This window comes from Oryctolagus cuniculus, chromosome 6 (genome assembly GCF_964237555.1).
Source record: "Oryctolagus cuniculus chromosome 6, mOryCun1.1, whole genome shotgun sequence".
In the NCBI taxonomy this organism is placed as follows: domain Eukaryota; kingdom Metazoa; phylum Chordata; class Mammalia; order Lagomorpha; family Leporidae; genus Oryctolagus; species Oryctolagus cuniculus.
Genome location: NC_091437.1, coordinates 151,217,227 through 151,243,051, shown reverse-complemented (window position 1 = coordinate 151,243,051; position 25,825 = coordinate 151,217,227). Strand labels below are relative to the sequence as shown.

The window sequence follows — 25,825 nt, the reverse complement described above, 5'->3', positions numbered from 1 at the left end:
CAATCAAGGTGATGGCGGTTGTTCTACCTGCCCCCCACCCACCCAGGAGCTGCTGTAAGAATCAGGTTTGGGGCTGCACATGCAGATTGTGTCTGTATAGCATGGCTGGAAGGTGAGGAGCTGGGGATCTGTTCTGCAGCCCTCCCAAATGACAGTGAAGAGAAAGCTGTGGGTGCTACTCTTGGTAATGACAAGGATGGTCAAAGCCATGACAAAGACCCCTGTACTCTTGTGGTGTAGATTTTGTTCAGGAGCTGAGCCACAACCAGGCAGAAAAGGGAAAGACTCAGGGGTAGATTCTACCTTCTCTTCTACCTAGGAGTACTCCTTGGTTGAAGGCAGAATCCTACACAAAGGGACTTCCATTATTTGACTTGTGGTTTGCAAATCACTTTCAGCATTTTCTTTTTGTTTACGTCAAGGATGAGCATAGCAGAGAAGGAGTCAAAGAAATAATCAGATTAGAATGGGTGGCTCCACCTGCCACTGATAACCAAGACATCATGCAATAATGTTTATATTCTGCCTCTGCCTGGGTGCTGAGCAAGACAGTGCAGATGAGATCTTTCTCATGCACCCAACTCTTCCTCTGGGTCCATGGGAAAAGGGAGGCGCCCTCCTTTGGAGATGCTCTCCCAAGGGCTTGCTGCAATCTTTCTGAGCCAGAGAGCAAGGGAAGGAATAAGGCACCTAATGTTTATGGAGTGTTAACTAGGTACTTTACTTAATCCTCACAATTATCCTATGCAATAAAAATCATTGCCCCCATTTTATAGATGAGACAACTCCAGGTCTCAAAGATAAAGTGACTTGTCCAAGATTATAGAACTAATAAGCAGTGGAAATGAAGCTTAAAGCGAGGCCTGGCTCAAAGCACTATCTGTTAAGCGCTGTGGGAAATGCAGAGGGGGATACGGCAGGTAAACACACCCTTCAAGGAGCTTTCAGCCCAGGAAAGGACACCAATGGGCACAACCAACAGAAAATCCCAGGTAGAAGGGGATGAATGGTAACTTACAAGTAAAGGGTTCTAGGTGCCAGGGGAATAATTAATTCTGACTCTGGGGTCCAGGAAGTCTTCAAAGAACAGCTGACAATTGAAGGGGAACATGGCAAAGAGGCAGGACCACAGCAGGAGGAGCATGAGAAGAGGAGGGAGAACCAGAGAAGAGTACCCGGAAAACAACACTGGCCCAGAGAAGACCTCAAGTCCAGGACCACCAGACAGCTGGCCGAGTTGCGAGAGTGGTGACCATGTCATCTTCTGGCTGGTGGTTCCCTTTCTTTCGGGCCTCTGAACAAGGCTTCTTCCCAAGCCACACATCTAAGCTCCTCTTGCTGGAACACTGGCCACGTCTTCGTCTTCGTCTCTCTTCTCTCACTCCCGACTCTTGGTCAGCCTGCATCCTGCTCTTCCTTGAGGGCACGGCATCTTACCCTCACCCCACGGACACAGGTTCCCCTGCAGGGGAGTCCTGCACACCCTCCATTTCCCATGCCAGCGCTCTTCTCAAACTGCAGGTCCTCACCGGTTTAGATGTCGGTAACCCCCACAAGGCTCTCCTCATGAGAGCAGGGGAATTAATCTGTTCCCCAGAGCAAAAATACAGCACCTGCTACAGGAGGTAATAAGTACATAGAAGTGGGATGGTTGATGGAATAAATGAACAAAAAATGGAAAGAGATGAGGAATGAGTGAAGAAAGGAAACTTGGAGTCAGGTTTTTGAGTTGAGGGAAATGCGCTTTGAGTGCCAAGTGAATTTGTTCTGTTTTTACTCTAGAGGGGCTCTGGAGGCTTTGGAGGTGGAGTACAAGTCTTATTTACTGGGATGCACTGTGGTGGACACAGAGAGAGAGGAGGACTGGAGACCGGGAGAGTCACCAGGAAGCTCTGAAGACGGGAGTTAGGTGATGGTACAGACAAGAAGTGCAACCTTTTAAAACCAGGACCACCAGGAGGGGGGGTCCATCCAGGTTGCAGCTAAAATAGCCAAACACTATTGTACAAGGTTAGCATGACGCCAGCAATGACTGCAGCGGACACGTCTGGGGAGGAGTGAGAAATTGCCATGTGCTCATAGAAACTACATAAATAAGTGGAAGCATTGGCAAGAACACCCCAGGAAGCAGCCTATTAAGTGACTCAGCCCCTGCGAAATCTCCGTTGATGGCCTGGCCGTGTATTCGTCAGCCCAATCTATCATGGCAAACCTCCGAGGGCTTCTGGGAGCGTGAGGACTGCGGGCTGTGGGAATCAGGGGTCATAAAACTTTCGCCCAGCTGCTCGGAGCGCCCGGCCGGGCAATTAGGGAGGATCCCTTCCAGCACATCAAAAGGCTCTGCAAGGTGATCTCAGGAAGCCTCTTGCCCTCCCTGCGAGGAAGGTAGGAGTCAGGGCTCATTATCCTCATTTCACAGATGAGAAAAGTAGGCTGCCTGGTGACTAAGGGCCTGGCCTGAAGTCAAACAGCCAGGAAAGGGTGGGACCCAAAGTCAGTGTATCAGTCACCCGACACCTGGCTCCATAGCCTCCCATTCCTGTTCCCAGGAAGTCTGGGCTGCATTTGGAATGTTTGGCAGGAGGTTGCCAACGGGGGCTATCCCAACTGCTTGACATCCACAGATTTTTCCACACATGCGCAGAGACTGGCCTCTCCCCACGCAAGGTCAAGTGCTTTTACAGTTTTTTCACATTAGCATTTGATGAAATCCAAGACCCTCCCAAAATTAATAACAACCTGGCTAACTCTTGGCCCACCTTGGCCCACCAAACCATTCCAGAGGGCATATACAGTCTTAGAAATGTGCTCCAGGTTCATAGACGTGTGCTTGGCTTCGGCTGCCCTTCCCAATTCCTGGGCTATGGATGAGATACTTCCCCTCTCTAAATCTCAGTTCTCACATGTATGACTTAGAGATATTTAGAAAATCTCTAATTGCTTTGTTGTGAAGATTCAATGAGGTCAGGCCATGTAGTAATATAATGTAATGTAACCTAGTAATCACTAAAGTAGTTAGTAATTATTAATAGCACTGATCCTGCAAGTGATCTATGTTCTCTATATGTGATAGGCTATTAAGGAATTAAATCAAAATTTTTTAATTTGACCAATTTTTTCTCTTTCCATGTCTAAAATGTTTGATTTTTTTTAAGATTTATTTATGTATTTGAAAGGCAGAGTTACAGAGAAGGAGAAAGAGAGAGAGTGAGAGAGGGGGTTTTCCATCTGTTGGTTCACTCCTCAAATGGCCACAATGGAAGAAGTCAGGGGCCAGCCGCTTCCACCAGGTCTCCCACGTGGGTAGCAGGGTCCCAAGCATTTGGGCCATCTTCTGCAGCTTTTCCAAAGCCATTAACTGGGAGCTGGATTGGAAGTGGAGCAGCCAGGACTTGAGCTGATACCCACATGGGATGACAGCTCTGCAGGTGGTGGCTTAACCTGCTGTGCCACAGCACCGGCCCCCAAAATGTCCATTTTCTACTCAGCCTTCTCCACTACCTACCACATGTTTAAGCCAAGGGGTGAATTATTACTCCCAGTAGAAAAGTACCTCTTTAAAAGATTTATGTATTTATTTGAAAAGCAGAGTGACAGAGAAAGATGGAGAGACAAAGAGAGAGTTCTTCTATCCTCTGGTTCTCTCCCCAAATGGCCACAATCACGGGGGCTGATCCTGGCACAAGCCAGGAGCCCAGAGCTCAGTCCAGGTCACCCACCTGAACAGCGATAGTCCAGGCACCTGGGCCATCCTCTGTTGTCTTGCCAGGTGCACCAGCAGGGTGTTAGATGGGAAACAAGGCAGCAGAGACTCTACCCTTTTACCCATTGCTCCTACAAAGGATGCCATCATCTCAAGTGGCAGCCCAGTCCCCTGTGCACAAGGCTGGCTCCAAAAAGGATGCTTTTGATAAGAGGAACACTGTAAGAGTCACAGAGATGGGTCCAACTTAGAAATGGAGCAGCAAGGACTTGAACTGATGCCCAAAATTTCCTCTGGGCTCCTGCACTGCACTGCCCTAGTCTTGTCACTGCTCACCAATGGATCCAGCATCCAGCTGATTCAAGGCAGCCAGCAAGGAGAAGACGAAAGCTGGTTCTCACTCACAGGGTGACAGACACCTCATTGGCCCTAACTGCAACACTACTTGTGCCTCGGTTGTCTAATTGTCTCCTGACCTGGAGGGCCAGGACCCTGCTCATTCAATGTGCTTGAAACCACATGTCCCATTTTGGATTATTATTCCCTGTGAATATTATTGTTGCACGTCATACATATCAGTGTTCTGACTTCTTCCTTCAGCCTAGCCCACTTTCAGTCTGATGGCAGCACTAATACATACCTTTGCCTTCTACTCCCAGCCCCTTCAGCTTTTGGTCTGAGTCTTTGCCGCAGGAATGCACTTGGTCCTCTTTTAGGGGAGACCAGGGAGATAATGCTTCCTAGAGTGACTCTCTGCTAATAGAAGGCAAGAATTAACAGGTAAATACCCACACGCCCCACCTCTGAATGTGGCACATCTAAGTCAGACTCCATTGTATTAATCTGTGTTGTGTTGCTATAACAAAATACCTAAGCCTGGATACTTTATAAAGAAAGGGATTTTATTTTGGCTTACAGTTTTGGAAGCTAAAAAGTTCAAGATCTGGCAGGTGCATCTGGCAGCAACCTGATGCTCCGTCGTAGCACGGTAGATGATATTACACAGTGGGAGCATAAGCACACACACGCACACACATACAACGGGGGAAATCACATAAAGAGAAAGAGCAGGTGAGCAAGCCAACCTCATTTGTAACAACTCACACTCCTGGTCTCCAACCTGCTCTCACAAGACCTAACTTAATCCCTTCTGAGGGTGCTGCCCCCAATGACTTCATCATGTCCCATCAGACTGCACCTCTTAAAGGTTCCACCATTTGTCACGACCATTATACTGAGGACCACGCCTTCAGCACATGAACTTTGGGGGACAAACCATATCCAGGCTATAGCACCCACTTTGTCTCTCAATAGGTTCCCAACCAGCTGTGCACCAGTTGCCAACATTCAGTCTGTGCCCTTTGCTGGTCCTTCCTACCTTCTCCTGGCTGTTTCTTTGCTACCCGACTGGAGCTTCCTGGGGTCGTCTCCAAAGCTCCTGCCTAGGCTGTGAGCCTGGGAAAACCCAAACCAAGACAAATTCTTCAATTAAAGTACTTTATGCATTTATTTAAAAACAATGAGTTAACCATTGCTGCACAGGATAAACATTAGCAGTGAAATATGCTGTACAGCAAGACTAAGAAGAAAAATCCTGATGACAACGTGGTGCTCTCTCTCAACAGAGCGTCCACCAGTTCATTCTTCTGTGACTTTTTTCCAGTCATGGCCAAAAGGTCTACTATCTCAAAATGTTCTTGATATTAAAGACTTTGACTTTATCTGAGGTTGGCCAAGGGCTTTACGGTCCATTATTTGCAGACTGGATTCTAACATTGCTGACACTATCTCCCTATGTGTAGGACCAGGGCCAGGATTAGGATGAGACCTTTAAAACCAAAGACACAAAAGCAAGTTTGAGGGAGCTAGTGTTGTGGCGCAGCTGGTTAAGCCTCCACCTGTGACGCAGGCATCCCTATGGACACTGGTTTAAGACCCGGCTGCTTCCACGTGGGAGACCAGGAAGAAGCTCCAGGCTCCTGGCTTCAGCCTGGCCTAGCCCCAGCCACTGTGGCCATTTGAGGAGTGAACCAGTGGAGGGAAGATCTCTGTCTCTCCTCCTCTCTCTCTGTAACTCTGCCTTTCAAATAAATAAAAAAGAGATTTTTTTTAAAAAAATGCAAGTTTGGGGCCGGCGCCTTGGCTCACTTGGCTAATCCTCCGCCTACGGCGCCAGCACCCCTGGTTCTAGTCCCGGTTGGGGCAGCGGATTCTGTCCCGGTTGCTCCTCTTCCAGTCCAGCTCTCTGCTGTGGCCCGGGAAGGCAGTGGAGGATGGCCCAAGTGCTTGGGCCCTGCACCTGCATGGGAGACCAGGAGGAAGCACCTGGCTCCTGGCTTCAGATCAGCACAGCGCGCCGGCCATAGTGGCCATTTGGGGGGTGAACCAACGGAAGGAAAACCTTTCTCTCTGTCTCTCTCTCTCACTGTCTAACTCTGCCTGTCCAAAAAAAAATGCAAGTTTGGATACTACCTTTATTTAAAATTTTGATAATTTGTCCATCATTTGGCCTTAATTTTAATTTTTAAATACTGTATTAAAATTGTATTTATCCTCATTACTAAGGGGATAGCACCATTTCATTTTATTTTATTTTATTTGACAGTTGTAGACAGTAAGAAAGAGAGACAGAGAGAAAGGTCTTCCTTCCCTTGGTTCACTCCCCAAATGGCAGCTATGGCTGGTGCTGCACCTATCCAAAGCCAGGAATCAGGTGCTTCTTCCTGGTCTCCCGTGCAGGTACAGGGACCCAAGCACTTGGGCCATCCTCCACTGCCCTCCCGGGCAACAGCATCGAGCTGGACTGGAAGAGAGCAACCAGGACTAGAACTGGCACCCATATGGGATGCCGGTGCTGCAGGTGGAAGATTAACCAAGTGAGCCACGGCGCCAGCCCCAGGGATTGCACCCTTTAAATTCAGCACCCAAGGTTAGTGCCACGCTCATCTAACATTCTCAGCCACGAATATGATATTATTCCTACAAGAGCCTATAGGAATAGGTGAGCCAGTGTTAAGCTCTCAGAAATAAATTAGACTCCCCAGCACCAAAACAGAGCTGCTGTTGGGCCCACTCAAAATCAACTACCCTCTATATTACTTATCTATTTCCTTCCAGGTCACAAATGCAAATGGGCAAAAAAAATAAAGAAAAAAGAAATCGGAGCACTCTGCCGTCCTTTGCCTGCCAGTCCTTAGAAAGACTTCACTTAGCCCAGGCAAGCCCTCTTGTCACTGACTTGTCCAATTAGTATTCTCACCTCTTGCTGTAAACCTCAACTCCACCACCAGCAAGGTGGCCGCTACTCAACTCTGCGGATGCTGCGGTTCCACATACTGAGAGGGCTTTGAGAGACCTACTTTTCAGCAAAACTCGTGAACTTTGGCTGTGAGGGTTTTGTCCTTCTGAGGATTTTTAAAACTATCTGGAACCCAAAGATAATTCTTAAAGAAAATTGTATCATCAAGTTTTCTGTGATGTGAATTTTTTATATTCTCACAGGATGACTTTAAACCAATTGAAACCCAAAAATGCAAATGTTAAATAAAATTAGTCAAACTTGATGTACCTTGAAATATTTTTAAGAGTCTCACATGAGCCTTCTAGAAGATTAATTTTTTTCTCTATTGCTGTGGAACACATTATCACAGATTTAGAGGCATGAGCAATACATATTTATTTTCTCAGTTTCTGTGGATCATGGGTTCAGGCATAGTGTAACTGATACTTGGGCTATAACCCAAGTATCAGATGGACTGTGTTCTCATCTGTAGACTCAACTGGGAAAGAATTGACTTGCAAGCTTATTCAGATTGTTGGCAATCTGTGGCTCTCTTGGCAGATTGGTGCTGGCCGTGGGCTAGGTGCCATCCCCAGGTCATAGAGGCCACCAACAGCTGCTTGTCATGTGGGTTTCCCCGGCACAGCCGTTTGTGTCGTCAAGCCCACAAGCAGATCTCAGATAAGATAGAGTCTGATATAACATACCCGAACCACAGGAGTGGCATCCCATTGCCTTTGCCACTTTTTTTTTGGGGGGGGGTGGGGGGCAGGCAATCAAAGGGAGGGGAGAACACAATGGCAGGAGCACCGGGGGTAGGGGTCATGGTGGTCCCTCTGGAGTGGATCCACCACTAGGAGTCTCCCCCTTGAACTCCAACATCGGTCCCTTTTTCATCAGAATGCTCTCACGATAGGTGACAATGACCTCACATTCTCCCATTCCACCACGAGGAAGCTAAGGGATGCAGCCCCACTCCCAACCACCAAACATAGTTTCTTTCTGGTCACGTGTTTTTATCTGGGGAATTCTGGTGACATTTACATTTAATTCTATAATGTTTCCATGTTTTTAATTAAAAATATGGAGTTTTTTATTTTTATGTATTTATTTGAGAGGCAAAGAGACACACACAAAAATGATAGCCCATCTACTGATTCAATCCTCCAAACACCCACACCAGCTAAACCCACGAGGGTCCAGGGCAAGCTGGTATCCATGTGTATGGCAGGAACCCAATTTCTTGAGCCCTCACTGCTGCCTTGTAGGTCTTGCATGGAAGGAAGCTGGAATCTAGAGCCAGGAATTGCACCTACATGATTTAAGGTGGGATGCAGCATCTTCACTCCTAAGCTAAATGCCTGCTTCCAAGAACACTTTTTTCAAACATACTTGCTGGAGAGGCCATGTTGTGCCATAGCCAGTAAAGCCACCATCTGTGATGCCAGTGCCTGAACCCATAAGGGAAACCCAGAAGAAGCTCCTGGCTCCTGGATTTGGCCAGCCTAGCTCCAGCCATTGCGACCACTTGGGGGGTGAACCAGCAGACGGAAGAGCTCTTTCTTTGTGTCTCTCCCTCTCTCTCTCTGTAACTCTGTCTTTCAAATAAAATAAGTAAATCTTTAATAAAAACAAAAAAAATTGCTGGTTAGATATTGTGACTCCTCTTGCCCTAGTATCTTCAATGAACATGCACTTGGGAAGATGCACCACGCTTCTTCATAAGTGCGCACCTCCGTTTGAGAAAGACCATGCAAAATGCACACAGCCTGGAGGGTCTGCTGGGTGGACTCACCAACAGTCTGTTTACAAAAGTCACTAAAGAGCCCCCTGGGGAAGATTCACATTGAGGAAAGGCTGCCCAGCCTTCTCCGGTCTCGGGCACACACTCGCATTCCCACATTCAGCAAGCATCTGTCTGCAATAGTTGGCTTTTTAATGGACTCACTTTTTTCTACTTAACCTCTTCTTCAGCAATAATATCCAGTTACAGTTTTCCTATGGTCCCTTAAAAACGAATGGCTAGTGACTCAATGTTCTCCCTGATGATTTCTTTCAAGTCAGAATCCATTTCACCCTCATCCCAGCCACCTGCAGCATGCAGCCGGTGTGATGGTCTCAGTGGTTCCAGCCTCTGTTATGGCTGTGTAACCCCTTCATAGGTGCAGGCTGGACTTGGCTACTTGTTTCTGTTTAATGCAATCCGGCGGAAGTGATGGGATGTCACTTCTAAAATGACATTACCTAAGCCTGGGTCTCGTTTGCCTTGTGTGTTCTCTCAATTGATGAAGTCAGAGTCATGTTGTGAGATACTCCACGGAGAGGCCCATTTGGAAAGGATCCAAGGAGAACCTCTAATCAACAGAGGCCCTGAGCTAAACAGCAGGAACACTGAGTCCTGCCAACCACACGAGTGATCTAGAAGCAGCCCCTGTGCTGCTGGGCCTTGGGATGGCAGACCCAGAGCCAAAGGACCCAACCAAGGTCTTGCACACAGTAAAACAGTAAGCTACTACATAATGCTGTTATAAGCCATTAAGTATTGGAGTGATTTATTACACAGTTGGACAACCAATGCAGCCTCAACTAAGACTTGTGCCCCACACTTGAGGAAACACTGTTGCAAGGAGTCAGTGTTCCAATGCGCAGGTGGGACCATGATGGAGAGGTCAGGGGTGACTTGAGGGCCGGGGTGCAGAGGGTGTCGTCTTGTGCTTGGAGCTTGTCCAGGAACCCATGAGGTCAGAGGCTGAAACAGATGAAAGCAAAAAACAGAATTATATTTGCTAACATCTTCAAGAGCTATTAGGAGGCAAAATGACTCTGCTTTGGCACAAATGTAAGCAGACAAGATGCACTGAGAGAGAGAGAGAGAGAGAGAGAGAGAGAGAGAGAAGCATTCTCCTCCAGTCAGCACAGAGTACAGTGCAGCCCTGGAGGGAGACGGGGGCCCCAGCCCCGACAGTAACCACACGGTCCCGCTTAGCAAGAGCCTCTAAAGTGAGGCTACAGACCTGGGAGCAGGGGGCTGGGGCTGGTGAGAAGAAGCATAAACACTGCACAAGAGACAGGAGGAGGGCGTTCCCAGGACACGTGAGCCACCCCCTAGAACATCCAAGAACAACTGGGGAGAGATCCTTCACAAGGGATTCACAGCAGTGGATAAGAGACTGGCACACGGTGAGCATAAAGCATGTAAACATGTGCTGATGACTGATGAAACGGAGGGTGCAATGGGTGTTCTGACTCAGCTCCCCCCGAAGACTGAGGTCCCCGGGACCTGGGAACTTGAACACTTCCTCTTCCTAGCATTGAAAGCCCCTGCAGGACACACATCCTCCTGCAGAGAGGCTCAGCGAAGAAGAAGGGTGGAGAAAAAGATGCTGTGGTCTTTCCTAGGTAGAGCCTGGAATAGGAACAAGTTTAGGCTCCACCCTCCTGGCCTTGCCTGTAGCTGGAGCTGCTGTGTTTGGGGATCAGCTGTAGGCACAGGACTGCTTGTTCAGGGCTGCACAGGGCAAACACCAGCCAGTCACCTCCCCTTCATCATACCACAGCCAGATCCCCGCTGCAATTGCTCTAGGGTGCAACCTCCGTGCCCTCCCAGGCTCTGGGTGGGCAATCATTCTGAACATGGGAGGCAGGGGAAGGCATCGAGGCATTGTGAGCCATTTCCAAAATAAGCAACGATGCTGTCGGAAACCACTAGGCGGAAGGGTGTTTTGTCTCTCTGCAGTAGTAACTAACGCACCCTCAACCGATGACTTGGGGTGTGCGCTTGGGAAAACATCGACCTAAAGGAACAGCATGAAGGCCCTTTTCCAAAGGGTCAGGTGCGGTACCGATGGGAAGCAGAGGAACAAGTCGGGGAAGAAAACTAGATGAGGAATCAAAAGTGCTGAGTTCCGGTTCCAGCTCTATCAGGACCCAGCAGCTGTGTGAGCTGAGTGAAATCATTTCCTCTTTTGTAAAGTGGAATTAATGACAAATGCCTTTCTGACGTCATGCTGTTATTATGAAACTCAAATTACAGAAGCCGAGCTACAGCCTTGTATATGTGAGGCTATAGACCAAGGAAGGGGCTCTAATCAACATCTTCATCGTCGCCCTCGCTGCCAATAAAAGTCTAAATGCATCAAAGTCCAGCCGAGTAAACAGTATTTTACACTCTTGAAACAGAGGGAGTCACCACGAAGAATGGGCTACACAGGAGAAGGAAGAGTTGACAAGACAACCAGGACACAGCGAGGGAGCCCAGGGACCAACAAGAACAGGAAACCATGTCTATCCCAGGGGGCAGGACAGAGGGAGGAGGCAAGTGCAGCCGCCCAAGGCCTGGGTCATCCCATCAGAAGCTGGGACTCACGTGGGAGGCAGGGCCGAGCATGAACTACAGAGTCTCTGCCAGAGACAGCTCCACCAGCAGAGGAAAAGCTTCCGGGTCTCCCCTCCCCTGCTGCCCTTTCATTTCCTGCCAGTGCCTCCCGCTGGCTGGACCCAGCCAGAAACCAGCTGGCCCAAGAGTGGATCTGGAGTGGGGAGGAGCCAGACTAAACTTCTGTTCAGCCAGAAGTGCAAGAGTGCCCAGGAGATGAAATAACATGACAAAGAGACTCAGTGTTCCAAAGACTCAACGATCAAAGGGGCACAGAGTTCATCTGATCCAGCCCCTCATTGTCCAGGTGAGCCCCAAAAGAGGAAACCCAGGAGACCTGCCCATGACCATGACCCAGGGGGCTTGGACAGTCTGTGATCCAGGCATCAGGATTCCCATTCCATAGCTGTTTTCACGAATCAACTTTCCCACCATAAGTAGCACAGGCTCTCCACCTTAGCTAAGGGGTGTGTTCCATTAGTTGATTTGTAGGACAATTATTTGGGTCTCAGAACTCATTTTTTCCATAGAAACAAGGTCACCCAGCCTGATTGTGCTCCCAGACTGGCTGCAGGATACCTATTAAGCCACAACATTGGCGACAAAGGAACCTTGGTATTCTGAATTAGTGAGAAATCAAAGGGCGGGCCCACATCTCTCTCCAAGGGCAGAAAAAGACAGAATCATCCCCCTCGCTTCTCTGCCCCCACCCCACACTGGCAGAGACCTCCCTTGCCCTAATGTCTTACCACTGAGCCTCCCTACTTTCACCATGTCCTCTAACCATGATGCTAGTTACTAAAGAGGAATCCTTATTTTATATATGTATATATTTATTTATTCAAAAGTCAGCTTACAGAGAAAGAAGGAGAGACAGAGAGAGATCTTCCATCCACTGGTTCACTTTCCAAATGGCCATAACAGCCAGAGCTAGTCCTGAATGAAGCCAGGAGCCAGAAGCTTCTTCCAGGTCTCCCACTTGGGTACAGGGGCCCACGTACTTGTGCCATCCTCCACTGCTTTCCTAGGCTACTAGCAGGAAACTGGATTGGAAGTGGAGCAGCTGGGACTCGAACCGGTGCCCATATGAGATGTCGGCTTCGCAGGCGACAGCTTCACCCACTATGCTACAACACAGGCCCCATTAAAGGGGAATCTTAAAGGGGTCACGGAGTCAGCAAGCACCAGGAGCACCTGGAAGGCTGGAAGCAGCGTTACTGTTCCCTTTGCATCTCTGTTCCCTAACACACTTCTAGTCACAGGTACAATCCAGCCGCAAGATCTCCACCCAGGGCAAGCACTCTCTCTACACAGCTTCAAATTAGCATCTTCAGAGTGCACAGTGAGGAAAACTCAGAGTCAATATGTAGTAATTGTATATTTGGAAAATGGGAAAAAAAAACTTTCATTTTCTGTTACAGGATAAAGAAAGTAAAGTTTGTACAGCTACTAGAAAAGTGTTCTTGGCAGGTGAGGATGTAGGAAAAGGTGAGGGAGCCACAAACGTGCTATAAACATGCCTCCATGTGGCACCTGTCTTCCCTGTGAGAGGTGTGTGTGTGTGTGTGTGTGTGTGTGTGTGTGTGTGATGGGGCTGCCATCGATTTCCCCTCAGCTGTGCCAGAGAAATTCCCACAAACCTATCCACAGTCACTCCTCTAGTTTTAGACATGACGCCTGCCCTTGATCAGTTCTAATTTCGGGAGCCAACCACGCCCAGACCAGAAAAACTACCCATGGACCCAAAAAAGGAGAACAGGTTCCTGGGAATTTAAAAGAAACGCAACTCAGTAGCTACTGCAGAAATGGAAACTGGAGATTTCCTGCCCTGCAGGTCACAGAACAAACACTTGCTTGCTCAAACCTTGAACTTACCTCCCAGTCGAAAAGAATAGGAAACCAAGGTCTGTACAGCGTCCAAGCTCCAGTGCCCTCTGCCTGTGCAGCCTCCCAGCCCTGCAGAGGCCAACGTGATTGTCCCCATCCCTTCCTTCACCCCTGACCCGTGTGCCCATTCCATTTGGTCAGTGATACCACATACAGTGGCACAGGGCACTCGCCACCCAGCAGGTCCCATTCCTAGCAGCTACAGTGTCCCTGGCGCTCCGTGTTGCCATGCAGTGCTTCTGTCAGAGTGAGTCTTGTCACCTGCCCTGTATTATGGTGAACACCTCCCCGAGCTACAGTCACTTCTGCATCCCTGACACCAAGCACCACGTCTGGACACTTAGAATCTCAGTGTGACCTCCAAGGGACTTAAGAAGCAATGGGTTGAAAAGGAGAGTGAGCACCACCCTCAGACAGGAACTAAGTCATCATCTGAACCAGGGAAAAAACAATTCTACTAGCGTGTGGACACGTGTGGGGTTAACCTTAGACCTGAGTCAATTTTGCTTAATGATTTTGATCTCTGGCTCTGGAGTCAGAAGGATCTGGGTTTGACTTCCAGTCCTCCAACTTCTCATTCCAGGGATGTCCCTCACCCTCCCTAAGGAGTGACTGAGACAAAGCCTTAGCATGGTGCCTACACTTGGCACTGCTCAATGCATCTTAGTTGTAACCATCAAGTACATTGTTACTGTCAATAGGTCAACAAGCAAATCTGAGAGGAAGGTGTTGTGTGTCATGGCACCACGAGTTAAGCTGCCACTTGGATGTCCATATCCAATATAGGAATGCCAGGTTTGAGTCCTGGCTACTTCAACTTTTGATGCAGCTTCCTGCTAAGGTGCCTGGGAGACAGCAGATGATGACCCGAGTACGTGGCTACCTGCCATGCACATGGGGCACCGGATGGATTTCTTGACTCCCAGCTTCAGCCCGGTCCGGCCCTAGCTGTTGTGCTGTTGTGGACATTTGGGGAATGAACCCCTGGATGGAAGATTCTCTCTCTCCCTCTCCCCACCCCTCTCTGTGTGTATGTGTGGCTCTGCCTCTCAAATAAATAACTAAATAAATAAATCTTGGTTTTTTTTAAAGAGCAAATTTTCTCTATTTGTATCTCACAAAGAGGAATACAGCCAAGATTAAGTACTCAATAAAAGTTGATTGAATGAATGGGAAATAAGAATGGGGAGAGGGGAAAGGAAGAGTGGGAGGGGAGGAGGACCAGACTGGAAGTCAGAAGGGATGCAGGGTCATACACACTTCACCAGTTCTGCAGTTAAATTCCTCTCCCTCCCACTTTGCCCACCCGACCGTTTCTGCAGTGTTCCCTTAGATCCTGCAGGTGGTGCTGCTGAGTTGGGAAGAAAACCTGTTTTTCTACAACCTCATTCTTACTGCCAAGCCTGTGTTAATAGCCGACCTGAATTAGGGAAATCACTTGCTTGTTGCTGAAAATGCCTGGGGCAGTAAACGAATCACTCCATTTCCTTTCTTGCCTACCTGGCCTCTCCCAGAGCCATTAAAGCGCCGTGGTACGGGGAGGCAGCTGGTCTTGGATTCCAAGTCTGGTTCTGGTTTCCAGCTGGTGACCTTGGGCAAAGGCACGTGCCCTCTTGGGGCCTCTCTTGTAGTCTAAACACAGAGGAGAGTAATCCTGGTCCCACAAGAGGGCTGGGAAGCCTAAATAGTGCAGAGCCACTACAGAGCGCTGGGCCTGGCACCTGCTAGGTATTCCCGAAGTGATAGCTCCCCTTTCCTTGCCCACCTCTCATTCCCTGTGGACTGTGGTGAGCATCGGAGGACAACAACAGAGTAATGGGGGAAGCCTCCAAGGTGAACTCACTGAGGGAAGGTGAACACTCAGGCTGGAAGGAAGAAAAGGAGACGCCGAGACCCAAGCCCAGGGTCCACACAGGCAAAAGCAGAGTCAACAGCACCCGCTGCCCGTCCCCATCCCTGACAGATGGATGTGCCGATTTCTGTGCCCTCTGTGCCTCCCAGCCCGCCTTGCTTGTCCTTCTATGACAGCACTCATTGTCCATGTTGTATACTTGAGGGCATCTCCTGGGGGACCAGGAGACCTTGTATTCTTCTCTGTCTCCCCATACCCTGGGGCCACGATGCCTTTTATTAAAGATTCATTTTATTTATTTGAAAGACAGAATTACAGAAAGGGAGAGAGAGAGAGAGAGAAAGACTTCCATCCTCTGGTTCACTGCAACCATGATGGCCGGAGCTGAGCTGATCCAAAGCCAGGAGCCAGGAGCTTCCTCCGGGTCTCACACATGGGTTCAGGGGTCCAAGGACTTGAGCCATCCTCTGCTGCTTTCCCAGGCACATTAGCAGGAAGCTGGATTGGAAGTGGGGCAAACAGGACTGGAACCAGTGCCCACTGGGATGCTGGTACTGCAGGTCGGGGCTTTAACCCATTGTACCACACAAATGCCCCACAAACTCCTCAATGAGTCAGTGAGTGGACAACTGCACCATGCTGGCTTTCCCTCAGTCCCTTACGGGCTCTCTTAACCTAAGTGCATCTGGAACATCCAGCTGCCCCCTGCCCATCTCTGTATACTCAGCCCTTAGTACATTTTAGGTGCTCAATAAATCCTTGCTTTGTTGAACTTCAGTTTTATGTACATGCACTGAGCACCTGCTGTGTACCAGGCACTCTACTAAAAATTAGAGATATACAAATACATAAGGGCACATCCAGGGTGTGCAGGACCCACATTCCAGAAAAATGAAAGGCATGCATGGAGCATGCACACAGCAAGTGTCTCCGCACCCCAGCCTCAGTGCCCTAAGTGCACATCGACAGTACTCTGTGTATTCTCCTTCATCCTCACACAATCCCAGTGAGTTTTGTGGTCTGATCAGCACCATTTCACAGATGGGAAAACTGAGAGTCAGTGGAGAGGTTTGTACCGAGTGGCAGAGCCAGACTGCCAGCCAGGCGTCTGGCACATTCCCCACTTTGCCATGAGTGTGTGTGCATGTAAGTAACAGAGAGTGTGTTCCATGAGGGAGAGCTAGGCAGAGAGGTGGCAGCTGAGCAGGATTTGCCAGAGGGTTGTGAGAAGGAAGACAGAGGGGTTTCTCATACAGCACCAGGTGGCAGGGAGGAAGGGAGGGAGACAGGGCAAGGACATTCTAGGCAGAGGGCTGAGGCCCAGCAGCCTGCAGGGCCATGGCGGTGAGGACGCGGCTGCTTCTGGAAGGCTGTGCTGGGTCTAGACCAGGAAGAGGCGCGCTGCTCAAGGGCACATCCCCAACCATCTCTAGAGATAAGGTGAACAAACAGAAGCACTTACCCTTTCAGGAGCTGATCCCTGTGACTCCTCTGTCTCTAGGCTGGGCAATCAAAACACTCAATGACCCAAAGCACTCATTCAACATTCACTAAACACCCACTGTTTGCCAGGCATCACTCACGAGAGGCGGTGGAACAGACTGTTGGGCTCGCCCTGGGTTCGAACCTCGCCTCTGTGACCCACGAGCTGTATGACCTGGGACAAGCTATTTCTATGCCTCAATTTCCTCCTCTATAAAGCAAGAAGACTGAGAGTAACTATCTCCTAGGACTATTTATCAAGTAAGTTAATTCCTACTAAGGGTTCAGAACATGGCCTCATCTGATACTTTGCATTTGTGCTGCTGTTGGGTGTGTCCTCCTCGTTGAACCCTTACAAGGTGACAGATGCTTGTTGGGGGATGAGTGAGCTCATGGGCCCTGCACTCTGGTAGGTCAGGGTCTGCTAAGAGCAAGGTTTAGAAAGAGGGATTACAAGACAGTGGCACGGGAGCTATATTCATCATCATCATCATCGCCCGAGCATCCATGGTATGATTCATGGGTGCCAGGCTAAGGTGCGTACAGTGGGGTGTGTGTTTGGTCCACACAAAGGCACTGTCATTGTCCCTGCACTGCAAGGTCCCTGCACGCAGCGTGCAGCCGGGGTGCAGAACAGAGGCCAGGGCGCCCCAAGGCAAGGCACCGACACCTCCACGGGAGTGAGCAGGGGGGGCCCTCAGAGGAGGTGATGCCTGAGCTACCTGCAAGGAGGCTGAGAAGGAGAAAGGTTTCCAGGCGGAGGAAAGCACACACAGTACGAACTTCTGCAGCGTGGGGCAGGGATGGTGAAGGCAGGGATGCGCAGGTGTGTGTTCTGGGAAGTGTGTGGCACAGTGTAAGTTGCCTCTTGGGATGCGAGTATCTCACATCAGAGTGCCTGGTTCAAGTCCCTGCTACTCCTTTTCCAATCCAGCTTTCTGTTAATGTACATCCTGGGGGCAGCAGGTGATGGCACAAGTCCTTGGGTCTCTGCCATCTATCTGGGAGACCCATATTGAAGCCCCCAGTTTCAGCTTGGCACAGGCCTGGCTGTTACAAGCATTTGGGGAGTAAATCAGCAGGTGGAAGACCTGTGTGTGTATGTGTGTGTGTGTGTCTTTCACTCTGTATATGAGCCTGTGTGTCTCTCTATACTTTTCAAATAAAATGAAAATAAATAAATGAATTTCCAAGTTCTGCAGGCTTGCTCATTTGCTGAGAGAGTGCAAAGTGGTCCCAGCTGAAACAGTGGACGATAGCAAGACCTGCATCTCGAAAGAGGCCTTGAGTGCCGAACTGCGGCATCCGCACTTGCACCTGGAGACGGATGGCCACAGGTTTCTAATCAGGGGGTACTGAGCGAAAGGAAACCTCCCCCTACCCCGGCCCGCAGGAATCTGGGCCACAGCAGGAGCCGCGGGCTTCTTATTAACGAGCCCATCAAGGAGCCTGTCCTGCCTCCCCGTGGCGCGTAAATAATTTCTAGCGACGAGCGTGTTTACGTGGGACAGCAGCCAGCCAAGCGCTTCTGCAGCCTCAGGAAGCTCTAGCTCAACTGACCAAAAGGCTCCTGAGAACCTGGGGAGGAATCTGTCCCTGGAACAGAGACCTGGGGGCTCGCAGACACTCTGCAGCACGGCCCGTCCCAGTGGGAGCCAGAGAAGCCTCAGTCCGAGAGGCCTGCCAGCCCTTGGCCCCGGCTCCGGCTGAACCATGTCCACTTGCAACCTCAGAAAGGCCTGGGGGAACAGTCTGGGTTCTCAGCACGTTTCCCATAAACACCAGAAAGGGTTGACAAGGCCTGGGGGACCAGGACGGGACCAGGTCAGGTGAAAGGCGCAGAGGGAGGAAGGCCAGGAGCGCAGGGCCCCCTGCCGCGGCCTGTAGGGCTTGAGGCCCAGCACAAGCCGCTTCCTGGCTGCCTCACCTGGGCCAGTTACTGCCCCTCAGTCTCCTGCCCCCACGCAAAGGTCCTAAGGAGACCTCAAGCCATCTATCTCTCCATGGCAATGCACACGGACACATGTGTGGTAGCCGTGTTCAGTGGAGTTACCATGAGTGCTGGCGTGGAGAAGAAACCAGAGCTGCCAGAGGTGAGGAACCTGCACAACTTGGGTTCTGGCAGTTTCATCCACCATCAAAACCCAGCTCCGTTTCCTGTGCATTTTTGTTCCAAGAACCTTATGTCATTTTATTGCTGAGTCATCAACGCTGACCACACGGGCAGCAACACTACAGCGCATGCCTGAACAAAACTCATCTCCTCCACGTACGTCCCCCCATCAGGCACTCCAGGGCCTTCTGCGCTTAGGAACCGCAGCTAGATCCTCACCACTACACCCGGGGCAGGGAGGAGGTATTGCCAGCTGTGACATGGCCCCAAAAGCACCCAGACGCTCAAAACGTGGCACCAAACGCAGTGCAGAAAGGAGACTATACAGTGCGCGCTAGGGCAGAGCGCCACCCTCTCGACCCCAGTGGGGACCGTGAGTGTGGGCTGAGTCGGACTTTGCTGCCACTCTGCACGTGTCCCTGAATGAGGGAGAGAGTGCCACGAGTATTGATTTGGGGGTTACGGGTAAACATTGGTGAGTTGGCAGATTCCCAGATGTGGAATCTGTGAATAATGAAGACAAACCCTGTGTGTGTGTGTACATAATACAAGGAGGCTTTAAAAAGTTCACGGAAAATAGAAATTTTTTTGGTTAAGAATTTTTAAGTTCATGCACAGTTTTTTCATAATGTGTATTTTCCATGAACTTTTTGAAAACCACACAGATGTCCGCATGTCTGTACGTGTGGACTTTGTGTGTGTGTGCATGTGTGTGTACACATCTCAAGCATCTGACTGAGTTCTGGGGAGCTGGCCCATCAGGAGCCGTCTTCCCTGGTTTCCCAGGACCCTCTAGGGAGCTGGGGTACCACAGAGCTGAGTTTGGCAGTTCCTGGCGAGCAGCACCACATCTCCCTGGGCAGAGGTGACACCATGGTGGCAGTGAACACTTAGCCAAAGCCAGCTCTGAGAGTCTGGTTCACAACACCCTGTCCAGTGCCATCCTCCAGCGTTTCATCAAAGGCTGTGTGGGCCCAAAGACACCCTCGTGCCCTACTCCTGGATGCCCACACAAGCAGATGCCCACAAAAGCAGCCGCCCACCCCACCCCACCTTCACACAACCCCCCGGCCCCTGCAGACTCTGGGTGATGATGTCACTCATTCTCCCACCGGCTTCCACATCTGCACAGCTAGACCCTAAAGGCAGAAACCAGGGCTCACTCATTTCTTTTTCATTCCCAGAACTCGATGCAGGGCTCAATGGCCAAGAGCCCTTGAATATTTTGCCCCACTGAATGGCAGAACAAGAAGAAACATCAGAGATCATGCAGCCCAGGCTACCCTAAGTGAGGTCCGTAGAGGCACAGGCCGTGTCTGCCTCGCCCGGGAGCTGTTAGGCACGCAGGTTGTCCGCGACACAGCTGGAGCGGGGCCCAGCGGTCCGCATGCTGAGGCGCACTCCACAGCTCTCTTTATGTCTGATTATTCCCACCGAGCGCCCCGGGAAGCGGAGACACGTGGAAGGGGTCTGTGTCCCAGGGGGTCCTAGAGCTGGCTAAAGGCAGGGACAAGCTAGAGGCCACCTCCCAGCTCCCCTGAGCATCCCACAGGCAGGGCTGGCAGGGCTGGCAGGTGCCCTCACGGAGAACAGATGTGGCCCCAGTGTGTCTGTCCCAAGCACGCTGCTTCTCATTCACAAATCCCTTCCCTCTCCTTCGTTCCTCCACCCCTCCTCCTCTACCTTTCCTTCTCTCTCTCTCTCTCTCTCTCTCTCTCTCTCTCTCTCTCTCTCTCTCTCATTTCGGGGAAACAGCTAAAGCTCTCTGAGAACCCGTTGTCTTCCATTTCCTTTGATGTCAGCCAGGCAGCATCCCACCTCCAGAGACTGACGCAAGAGCGTGTGCTTTGCCATAACATGAACAGAACAATCGGGGGGAAGGACTTGGGAGACGGAGCACACGTGGTTCTCCAACCCTTCCTCCATCAAATGGTGACCCCTACCCCTGCCCCCAGCCCTCCCTGCCCCCACCGCCCCCTCCGCCGCTGTGACAACAGGGTTTGTTTTTCTCTGCAGCGGGCTCTGTGTTAGACACACAGGCAACTAGGTGAACATTCTGCAAGGCCGTTAGGGTTTCTCAGAATGAGTCACTTTTTCAAAAATAACAAAACCTCTCGACATCACTTGATTTCAGCATTCTGGCCGGGCTCTTGTAACCTCTTTTGCAATTGCATTCCAAGCACGCCTGACTTCTTTCTCAGGCCCCATGGTATGTCCCCCCGCCAGCATAAGGGCTCTGCTGACAGGGAACCCAAGCCGGCCATCTGCAGAGCCTGCTCCAGGGTGCGGTTGGGTTACAGAGGCTGGGAGCGAAAAGGGCAGTGGGTGAGAGGGGCCGGAGCCGGAGCAGCCGCCTGGCCTCGACCTGCAGTGACTCTCTGGACTTTGACAAGCCGCCCTGCTGCCCTGCCTTCTCAGCCCTCATCAGGATTGGCTAATCGCCCTGACAGTGATAACTGGCATTTGCTCAACATGTCACGGTTTTACAAAGCGCATTTCACTTACAGGACGGATGAGAGCGCTGGGAGCTGCCGGAGGCTCGGATGTGTTGCATGCTTTGTGCAGGCCCTGGTGGCTGCAGATGATGGCAGCTCCCCACCTGAGCCCGCCCCTGCACTGACAGTAGCTCAATTACTCAGTTTCCATCAGTGCCAACAGGTAGGCTGTTAGTCTGCCTTTCTTAGGTTCAGAGGTGCTAAGTGACTTGTCAGGGTCACACAGTAAACCGCAGAGCTGAAACTGACATTCAGGTGTATCTGGCCTCAAAGCCTGGATCTCTTCTGACACATCACGTGCACACGCTATTCTCAAAGCACTTTGCACATGACTCCACCAACACGGAACATCCAACATTCAGTCAACGCTTACCCTATCTATGTCCTGGGAGCTCCTCAAAGCAATGGTTTCATCCGCACAGCCTCAGCACACAGCCCCCTAATGGACACACACACAGCAGCCATGGAAATCAGGGACGGAGTCTCATACCATCCAATCTGCACTCCTGGGCCTTGGTATAAATCCTCACCTCTCTGGTCCCAGCTTCGAGCTATGCAAGCACGTTGTTCCTGGGCTGTCACACTGACGACTCTGGAAGCATGTTGAGTTTTCCAAGAAAACACACTCGAACATAATTGTTGATTGAAGAGTTCTCGTGGACATAAAGAGAGGGGCAAACCTCATTCACAGAGTTTGCAACTTTGGCCCAGTAACACCCCTTGCATTTTGCTCTCTAGAAGAAGGGAAGTAGAGCCTCATAAGTCTTAACCCTGGGTGAATTAAATCGGATGTGAATCAATGCATACATAATCAATACTGGTTCTGTGGCCCCTTGCAAATCCATGCCAGGTGTCACTTATGTATAAATATATTTAAATTGTACTTAACGGCAACCTGCTTCTTCACAAGTGAACGTATTTATGACCTCAACATTTCTGTTAAAGACATTTATTTAAGAATGAATAAAGTGGGCTTGATTTCAAATACCAAGGGAGCAAGGGTACAGATTCGAGACAGAGGGAGCACCTGACTGACAGGGCTCAGGAAACACCCTGAATCAGGAAGTCAACAGGCCCAGAGAGGGTACAGGTGACTGGTGGGGAGAGGGAGGGGGCTTCCCCTCCTTCGTGTGTGGCTTGCTTCCTTACCTCCACCTGGCTGCCTCTCTCAGGTGATGACAGGTGCCGAGGTACCGATTATTCAACAGGTAGCACCGTGCAGGTTGGAAGGCTCCCAGATGCCCTGCAGGCCTCCCAGGAAAAACAGAGACGATGAGGTCTCAGGACAGAGGCCTGCAGGGGCAGCTCTTCCTCTGTGCCCTGTGTATCTTCTGCTCAATCTGGAAGGTGGCAGCTTGCAGCCAGAGCCTGGATTCTGCGGAAGCTTCCAGCTTCCAACGGCAAAGCCAGGGCGCCTATGACTTCAGCAGTATGGAGAATCCTCCACCATGGGTCGTGGGCACCAAGTCCTTGCGCCACTGCCTTCCAAATCCTGTGCCTGGTGGCAGACGAAGGCCAGGCCGGGGCTCTCTGTCCTCCTTGGCAGATTGGGAAACTGAGTTTCACAGGTGCTGGGGTCACTTGGCCCGCAGGTAGCAGCACTGGAGCTGCTCTTTCCTTCCACACCACAGTGAGCTGAGCCGCACGCACGGGGCAGCAGAGGGAAGGGCCAGAGTGACCCTCGCCTCGCTGCAGATGTACCTGGTCAGCCAGAGGCCTTCGGGCAGGCAGGTGGCCTCACTGCATGATGCCATCGCCCAGAGTGTCAGAACAGCCGGGCCCGGCCAGGAGCACCTTGCCAAGTCTTGGCCTGGTGCTCTGGGTGCTGGGCAATCCTCCAAAGTCTCCTTCCTTCCTTCTGTGGGAGCCACCGGAGTCTGTTCCCCAGTGGGACCCTTGCCTTTCCCTTCCTCTCAAGCCTAGAGCCCACAGACTGAGGCTAAGGTCAGAGGCTTTGACCTGGCTCAGACCTGCCTGTTGCATGTATTTGGGGAGTGAACCAGCAAACAGAAGCTCTCTCCCACTTTCTCTCTCTCCACCCCTCTTCAAATAAATAAATAAGTCTGTTAATAATAATAATAATAAAAGATAGGGCTCCTCCCACCACCACCCCTACTCCAACCCAAGGTCCAATTACGATTCCTCGTAACTGAACGGGCATGGAAGGCAGAGGAGATTAAACCTGGGAGACACAGTGCCGTGTCTCCCTTCCTGCTGATGTCCACTACAGGGTTTAGGGAGAGCTGACTCCATCCCTGCCCCAGCTCCAGCGCTGTGACCTTGACCAAGCCAGCCACGGAGTTCCACCAAGCTGCAAACCACAACTGGTCCACAGGTAGGCATGTGATGGACACTGGCCCAGCCAGGGTGGGCTTCAGTGTGTCTGCTGGAAACGAAGGAGAAAAGGCATCTTCTGTCTATCTGCTTAGGAATGAAGAAGTATGAAAACATGGAGCTTCCAGGCCACCCGCAGTGAGGGAAGGCAAAGAGAAGACACAGGGACTTCAGATCACAGGAGTCATCTTCGTGCTGCTGGAGCAAGCTTTTCCTGAAGCACACACTCTAAGACGTTTTTTAAAACTTCAACCAATACATCCGTTGTACATTAATTTAAACTAGGTTTCAATTACTTTCCATCAATTGTAAGTTTCTGAGACTGCCTCTGTTTCTGAAATGTGATATCATAGCTCAGCCCTTGATAGTACTGAAACAACCTTCTATGCGGTGTCTCAGCTGAGCTATCAGCCAGCTCTGGGTCGTTAGTCTCATGAAAGTCAGCGCAAAGGAGGGAAGAGACCCCATCTTCTGACTGCTCATGGCCATCCCGCCTGACCCATGGCCGTGAGGTCGCAATTCGTTTGCTTTAAACCATGTCCAAATGTTCTTTGAACTCCTCCCCTTAAAGGAAGTCTAACTCCTCTCCTCTTGCACGCAATCCCGCCTTAGTGACTGGTTCCTAATTAATAACCTGAAGCAGAAGTGACTCCATGTGGTTTCCGAAGCGAGCTGTGCAGCCACCCGATGCTCTCTGCTTCTGAGTGCTGCTGCTGCCGGCAGCCCAGGCGCCATGTTGTAAGGGAGCCCAGGCTGCGTGAAGTTCAAGGCCATGTGTGGCGGTCTGCCAGCAGTCCCAGCTAAGGTCCCGGGCGACAGCCCACAGCAGCTCCAGAGTGACAAGCAAACGAGCCTTTAGGCTGCTGCTGCTGAAACTGAGTAGAGCAGAGACGAGCAGGTCCCTCCCTTGCCCACGGTACAAACCCAGAAACAAAATATTGTGCTAAGCCGCTAAGGTTTCAGGCTGTCTATTACGCAGACATGGGGGACTGGAACAAAGCGTTCGGCGGAAAACGGTTAAAACCTGTGTGTCCGCCTTCATCTCCCAGGCTCCCTACTGCCACTTTGTGATGAAGATGTTATCTCTGACAAATCGGAGATTCTGAGAGGCAAAGCAGCCAGGCCCAGGTCCCCTCAGCAAGCTACGGAGCTAGGACTGAGCGCACATCTCCCACTCTTTCTGAACGCCATCCCCCTGACAATAAGGACTTCTGGGGCCATTGCCTTACTTCCTCTGGGACTTGAGGGGTGGTGGGACTGAGGAAGTGTGGCCTCCTGCAGGCCTCTCCTGCCTCACAGACAGTGAGCATTGGTCAGGCCATCCTAGGGGTCACAGTGACGGCCCATCTGTCCCTGAAACCCTGCTTACACAGCAGAGCGAGCTTTCCGAAACACAGGCCTCTCCTGGGGCCTTCAACACACCCCTGGCCCCTAAGATAACCTGGGTTCTCATAGCACAACACCTACACTCTGCCTGTCCTGGCCTTGTCCACCTCTCCACCCCCATCTCACACCCTCCCCTCCAGGAAAGCCACGTGTCAGCCACGCTGAGCACCGGATTCCCCAAGCCCACCTCCCACTCTCTCACCCCCTCACCACCACGCTGTCCACGCCGCCCCCTCTCGCCCCCTCTCTGCTAGGTGCTCCCACACCTCCTGAGGACTCAGCTCTGACATCACCCCTGCAGGAGGGGCTCCTGGCAATCGTGGGCTGCTCAGGTGCTGCTCCTCCTCGTGTGTGTGTGTGTGTGTGTGTGTGTGTGTGTGTGTGATGGAGGAGAAAAGCAGGAAGTATTTACAAGTGAGGACATAAACCCCAGCTCTGCCACTTTCTAGCTGTGGGATCTTGGGCACTGTCTTTGCTCTTTCTAAACCTGCAAAATGGGAATAAAACAGTGACTCTCTGAGTCAGTCGTTGGTGAGATTCAATGAGATAATCTCTGTTAGCTTGGCTCACATTTTAGTGCTCCTAATACTGTCACTTTTATTGCTGTTACTTAGGGCAGGTGAGTGCTCTCTCTCTCTCTCTCTCCCTCTCTCTCTCTCTCTCATCCAAACTAGATCAGAGTGACATCCGGGCAGGGACCAGGAGGGCTCCCTGCTTGGGTCTGAGTGAGCCCTAAACGCATAAGCACTCTAAAGAAACACACAGGGAGACGTGGAACTGGGCTTGGCATTCAGAAGAGGACAGGGCCACTAACTGTGGACCCCTGACTTCAGGCTGTTGTCAAGGTTTCAACTGTAAGGAGCACAGTTAGCTAAACGTCACACCTCGCCTCCTGCACCCAGGATAAGGCATTTCCCA

General features: G+C 50.8%; 1 long non-coding RNA gene across 1 annotated transcript; it reads right to left on the bottom strand.

The window, feature by feature from the left end:
- Positions 1-9,503: 9,503 nt before the first annotated feature.
- LOC138849986 (uncharacterized) lies at positions 9,504-24,273 on the bottom strand. The gene is made up of 2 exons (XR_011389336.1): positions 21,718-24,273; positions 9,504-9,732 (listed from the first exon to the last, which is right to left on the bottom strand). It is a non-coding gene; the product is annotated as an uncharacterized lncRNA (long non-coding RNA).
- Between the last annotated feature and the right edge of the window lie 1,552 nt (positions 24,274-25,825).